This window comes from Liolophura sinensis, chromosome 6 (genome assembly GCF_032854445.1).
Source record: "Liolophura sinensis isolate JHLJ2023 chromosome 6, CUHK_Ljap_v2, whole genome shotgun sequence".
NCBI lineage: Eukaryota > Metazoa > Mollusca > Polyplacophora > Chitonida > Chitonidae > Liolophura > Liolophura sinensis.
The window spans coordinates 49,226,689-49,234,299 of NC_088300.1; positions in this window are offsets into that span (position 1 = coordinate 49,226,689).

Consider the following 7,611-nt stretch of genomic DNA (forward strand, 5'->3'; position numbering starts at 1 on the left):
ACACTACCATGAACAGAATGCCTAGCCCAATGCACACAATGTATCCCATGGACAGGGTAATGATCTGAAGAGCAACAACAACAGTTATCATTTCAATGACAACAGCAGAAACACATGCCCATGATGGGAAACACCACCATGAACAGAATGCCTAGCCCAATGCACACAATGTATCCTATGGACAGGGTAATGATCTGAAGAGCAACAACAACAGTTACCATGACAATGACAACAGAAGAAACATATGCCCATGATGGGAAACACTACTATGAACAGAATGCCTAGCCAAATGCACACCATGTATCCCATGGACAGGGTAATGATCTGAAGAGCAACAACAACAGTTATCATTACAATGACAACAGCAGAAACATATGCCCATGATGGGAAACACTACTATGAACAGAATGCCTAGCCCAATGCACACAATGTTTCCTATGTACAGGGTAATGATCTGAAGAGCAACAACAACAGTTATCATTACAATGACAACAGCAGAAACATATGCCCATGATGGGAAACACTACTATGAATAGAATGCCCAGCCAAGTGCACACAATGTTTCCTATGTACAGGGTAATGATCTGAAGAGCAACAACAACAGTTACCATTACAATGACAACAGAAGAAACATATGCCCATGATGGGAAACACCACTATGAACAGAATGCCTAGCCCAATGCACACAATGTATCCCATGGACAGGGTAATGATCTGAAGAGCAACAACAACAGTTACCATGACAATGACAACAGAAGAAACATATGCCGATGATGGGAAACACCACCATGAACAGGATGCCTAGCCTAATGCACACAATGTATCCCATGGACAGGGTAATGATCTGAAGAGCAACAACAACAGTTACCATTACAATGACAACAGCAGAAACATATGCCCATGATGGGAAACACCACTATGAACAGGATGCCTAGCCCAATGCACACAATGTATCCCATGGACAGGGTAATGATCTGAAGAGCAACAACAACAGTTACCATTACAATGACAACAGCAGAAACATATGCCCATGATGGGAAACACTACTATGAACAGAATGCCTAGCCCAATGCACACAATGTATCCCATGGACAGGGTAATGATCTGAAGAGCAACAACAACAGTTACTATTACAATGACAACAGCAGAAACATATGCCCATGATGGGAAACACCACTATGAACAGGATGCCTAGCCTAATGCACACAATGTATCCCATGGACAGGGTAATGATCTGAAGAGCAACAACAACAGTTACCATTACAATGACAACAGCAGAAACATATGCCCATGATGGGAAACACCACTATGAACAGGATGCCTAGCCCAATGCACACAATGTATCCCATGGACAGGGTAATGATCTGAAGAGCAACAACAACAGTTATCATTACAATGACAACAGAAGAAACACATGCCCATGATGGGAAACACTACTATGAACAGAATGCCTAGCCCAATGCACACAATGTATCCCATGGACAGGGTAACGATCTGAAGAGCAACAACAACAGTTACCATTACAATGACAACAGCAGAAACATATGCCGATGATGGGAAACACCACCATGAACAGGATGCCTAGCCTAATGCACCCAATGTATCCCATGGACAGGGTAATGATCTGAAGAGCAACAACAACAGTTACCATTACAATGACAACAGCAGAAACATATGCCCATGATGGGAAACACCACTATGAACAGAATGCCTAGCCCAATGCACACAATGTATCCCATGGACAGGGTAATGATCTGAAGAGCAACAACAACAAGTTTATCCATATCACAAAGATTTTATTTATTTATCTGATTGGTGTTTAAGTCCATAACCAAGAATATTATTATATAATAGCTGGCAGCATTATGATGGGTGGAAACCAGAGCCCTGGGGAAACCCACAACAAATCACAGGTTGCTGGAAAAACATCCCATGTAAGATAGGAGAGCACGGGCTGCATGCATATCTTATACAAGTATATGTATAACACATACATGTGTATTATTAATATATTTGGAAAGAGCCCAATTCATCAAAATAATACTTCAGACCACAGACCTACAGTGCCAAACTCAGTCAACCATTGCGAACTTTTAATACTGGCAAAGTCAATATCAGCGTAATCAAGACTACACAGGTTGTAAGTAATCAAAAAATACATGTGCAAGATGTACCGTTTCCAAAGATGCATGTTTTTTTTGTGGTCCACATAAAGTTTATGGTATGTTCAAACATGTAACATCCATGAGTAGAAACAAACATTTCAGTCTTCAGTCACTTTGAGATTGAATTTAGGTGCAGTATACATGCACATACATTTGGCTCATAGATTAGTTAAATCAACTCACCTGTGAGTATTCAGTCATTATATTGAAACTTCCATCCAGGAGACCAGAAATGATCACTGAAAACAAGAACATCGGTTGGCAAAGTGTAACTAAAAAGGCTGTGAAAAGTGGTGAATCAAAACTAGAAGAAACATAGCAACCGTATACTGTATATGTGGTGTTATCATAACGTGTTACCGAACTTGATCACTTCCATATAAGTCTGTGGCTTATTTTGCTATTTTATATTAATTATTCTTTTAATAATTCAATAAATTGGAGTTTAACATTGTGGTCAATGATATTTTGCTTAAGTGATGACAGCTATGTGGCTATGAATAGATAAAACTGGCAGGCACTGGATACATATATTTAGAGGTCATCTTATAGTGACTATAATCTTGTAGATGAGTGAAACATGACGTCTTGTAGATGAGTGACACATGACGCCTTGTAGATGAGTGACACATGACATCTTGTAGATGAGTGACACATGACGCCTTGTAGATGAGTGACACATGACATCTTGTAGATGAGTGACACATGACGCCTTGTAGATGAGTGACACATGACATCTTGTAGATGAGTGACACATGACATCTTGTATATCACCCACACATGACATCTTGTAGATGAGTGACACATGACATCTTGTAGATGAGTGACACATGACATCTTGTAGATGAGTGACACATGACGCCTTGTAGATGAGTGACACATGACATCTTGTAGATGAGTGACACATGACATCTTGTAGATGAGTGACACATGACATCTTGTAGATCACTGACACATGACATCTTGTAGATGAGTGACACATGACGCCTTGTAGATAAGTGACACATGAATCTTGTAGATGAGTGACACATGAATCTTGTAGATGAGTGACACATGACATCTTGTAGATGAGTGACACATGACGCCTTGTAGATGAGTCACACATGACATCTTGTAGATGAGTGACACATGACGCCTTGTAGATGAGTGACACATGACGCCTTGTAGATGAGTGACACATGACATCTTGTAGATGAGTGACACATGAATCTTGTAGATGAGTGACACATGACATCTTGTAGATGAGTGACACATGACATCTTGTAGATCACTGACACATGACATCTTGTAGATGAGTGACACATGAATCTTGTAGATGAGTGACACATGACATCTTGTAGATGAGTGACACATGACGCCTTGTAGATGAGTCACACATGACATCTTGTAGATGAGTGACACATGACGCCTTGTAGATGAGTGACACATGACGCCTTGTAGATGAGTGACACATGACATCTTGTAGATGAGTGACACATGAATCTTGTAGATGAGTGACACATGACATCTTGTAGATGAGTGACACACGACATCTTGTAGATCACTGACACATGACATCTTGTAGATGAGTGACACATGACATCTTGCAGATGAGTGACACATGACATCTTGTAGATGAGTGACACATGACATCTTGTATATCACCGACACATGACATCTTGTAGATGAGTGACACGACATCTTGTAGATCACTGACACATGACATCTTGTAGATGAGTGACACATGACATCTTGCAGATGAGTGACACATGACATCTTGTGGATGAATCATACATGACATCTTGTAGATGAGTGACACAGAGTGACACATGACATCTTGTATATCACCGACACATGACATCTTGTAGATGAGTGACACATGACATCTTGTAGATCACTGACACATGACATCTTGTGGATGAATCATACATGACGTCTTGTAGATGAGTGACACGGGAATAGTTACATAAACTAACCTGGTATTACCCTATCTCTTCTCATTCTGGGGACACCTGATCTACTCACTTTAGCCAATATATATGTAATTGTAGCAGGAATATTGAGTTTTTTGTTTCTCACATGGTTAAACCATCTATTAAGCAACATACTCATGTCTTTACTTTTCTGGTAAAAAAATGTAATGCTCTACTTTCAATACTATCAATATCTGTCTTAGAAATTAGAAGAATTAGGGCATGATATCCTCCCAATAAGCTTCTTTTTTGTCATAGCGTGATACAACTAACTATTAACATGTGATCATATTTATTTCATCAGTGAAGGAAATCTGACATTTCACCTCAATGTATAAATATGGGTACATGCATATCACTTTAGCTTGAAATGGTTAAACATTATCTCATTTATATTTATATATTAATTTATAATCACAAAAAAAAAAAAAAAAAAAACCAGAGTAATTAATAATTCTTTAACAGGTGCCTTCAGTTCCACAAGACTGAAAGACCCAGACTGCACAATAATGTATTCAGTGTGGGCCAAGTCACAAGTTATATGTATGTGAATGCTGTCCTTAGAGAACTCTCTGTTGGGACGTAACCTGACCCTGAAGATAAAGTAGGCTAGGTTGATAGGAATCCTGTTTTTCCCTTTTTTGCTCTGGCTGATACAAAAGACATGGGTTTTTTAGGTCAGAGCCCTTTTTTTTTGATATTTGGTCAGGCTATACATATTTTAAAGATAACCTTACCGCCTTTCAGCTCACGTTTCCTAAGTACATGTATATGTATGTGAACATCTCTGAGAAAGAAGGTTTAAAATTTAAAATTAGCTGAGGTCAACTGTTAGGTTTATGCAGAAACAGGGTGCTTAATGTTACCTACATGAAATGTTGTTCACACCACCCCCCACCCCCCAAAAAACAACATCAAAACCCTGAACTGCATGAAGTGAAGTAGATGTATGAATTACCAAACCAACCACACAATTGTGTACACACATGTACATGGCCTTATTTTAACAGAATGTATGCACACATATGCTTCTCATGTTCCACAGTGAAATCAACTTCCTTACAATGTTTGGTTTGCACTTTTGTCACACTTTAATTGTACCATTGTACTGCTGGTTGTATATACACATGTACATGCATGCTGCACTACATTACTAACATACCTAATGAACAACATTCTCATATCTTCACTTTACCACAGGTTGTAAAGAAATGTAATATTCTACTTTCAACACAACTAATATGTCCCAAATTTTAGAAGAATTGGGGTACGTACATGTACAACTACGTCCAGTGACTCTCTCATTCAAAGACAGGACAGTGCATAAGAGAAAATACATCACATCATATTTTAATCTTTTATGTTTGTTGCTTTTTTTTTTTTTAGTACACGTGTAAACGCGGACGATTGGCTGAAAGACATCTGGCTTTAGATAGATCAAAGGTTGTGCTACAAGGCCATTAACCAGACAACTGTTAATTGGAGAGCCAAAACTTTTATATGTAAATACAGGGACTTGTAAATGACAGCAGCTCACCTTGAAAGATGCCTTTCAATGGTATATTGCAATCCTAGCCTCAGAGCTCTGGAGCCTGTGCCATGTCTCCACTGTCTTTCACTAGTGGCAAGTAGCCAGTTTTTAGTTGGTCTTACTTGAAGTTTACAAATAACCTTGACAAGAAACTGATGCATCATCTTACATGTGGAGACAAGCTACAGCTTCTAACTATTTTATGTTCAGTGGAGTCATTTTTGCAACTACCCTAATTCCTCAACCTTTTCGCACATGAAAAACCAACTTTCGGTGCAACTGATGCACATTTATAAGTTGATTTTGGAGACAAAACTACATTACTTCATTTGGCCACTTTCGGAGCTTCGCAAAAAGTATAACTTTATCATTCTACACAGAATAATGACTTCAAAATAAGCATGATTAAACACCTTGTAAACATGCGAAAAGGTCGAAGAGAAACAGCAGGCACCCATTTCCAAGGTTAATTCCTGACAACCACTTGTACACATATAGGACATGATAAAGTGAAATTACCTGTTAGCCAATGAAAGGACACTAAAGTTAAAATTGTGTATTCTGTGTCTGAAATACATGTGCAGTACTAAAGGCGTTGCTTGAGGGTTAAAACTTGAACAAGGAATGTTTTTTAATTATAAACTTGCAAGAACATACTACAGTATGATAACAAGATCATGATGTTATTACATTAAATCATCTCATCTAGAGAACTCTAGATTTACTACTGATTACTGACTGGTAGTTGTCACCCTGATTGACACTGTTTATTTGTTAAAAATCTAGAAACCATTATCTCTCCTTTGTAAACAGAGGCTGCTTCTGACTTCATTCATGCAGCTATATTCAACAGGCCCAAGGGTTGAAATAGAAAAAAGTTTACAAAATGATTACACAAGTAAGTTTTTGAGAGCTGCACTGGCCAAAAGCAGGTATGTGTGTATTTGTATGTGCAACCATGTACCTTTAATTCCGAACATCAGGCTTGTCCATCAATAAGGTAACAGACTGAAATTGTTCCAATCTAATTGGGCTCTTAGTTTTGTAAGTCAACAGACACTGACAGAAGGAAAGATACTATCAAGGAATTGGTTACTCTATTGAAGTATTTCAGTTCACTGGCATTGTCTGAATTAAGCCTTGATGAACTGAAGGCACATTCATTTACCCACAACATAAAGGCCTGCAGGCACATGTATGCATATTTCTATTATTAACGATGTGGTAACATTGGAATCACCTCTACTTCCTGGACATATCAAGTATTAATTCTGTAATTTGAAACCAACGCTAACATAGTGACGCCCTAAGGCATACAATACTTGAAGAGCAGCCAATGCATGACCATGAACTAGCCAGTAATGGATCTGCAATTGGATTTGTGTTTTGCTAATTGCTAATGTATCCTCTATATAATAAATCACCACACATACCTCATAATTCTCATGCAGCCTGCTACTATTTTGAGCAGCTATTTACTTTTATGCCATCTTCTTTGACTAAAGCTCCTATTTTATATAATTAATTAATTTTTGCAGAGTAACCTTTTACTCAAAAACACAATGAAAGCCCTGGTGAAAGGGCTGTGCCATCTGGTAAACCCTGCTCTTATATACATGTAACTGCTTTACTATTATAATTAGGGGCCTCCGTGGCTCAGTCGGTTAGCGCGCCAGCGCAGCGTAATGACCCAGGAGTCTCTCACCAATGCGGTCACTGTGAGTGCAAGTCTAGCTCATGCTGGCTTCCTCTCCGGCCGTAAGTGGGAAGGTCTGCCAGCAACCTGCGGATGGTCGTGGGTTTCCCCCGGGCTGTGCCCGGTTTCCACCCACCATAATGCTGACCGCCGTCGTATAAGTGAAATATTCTTGAGTACGGCGTAAAACACCAATCAAATAAATAAATAAATAAATAAATACTATTATAATTAACACATTTCAAAGGCAATCCACTTACATATTGG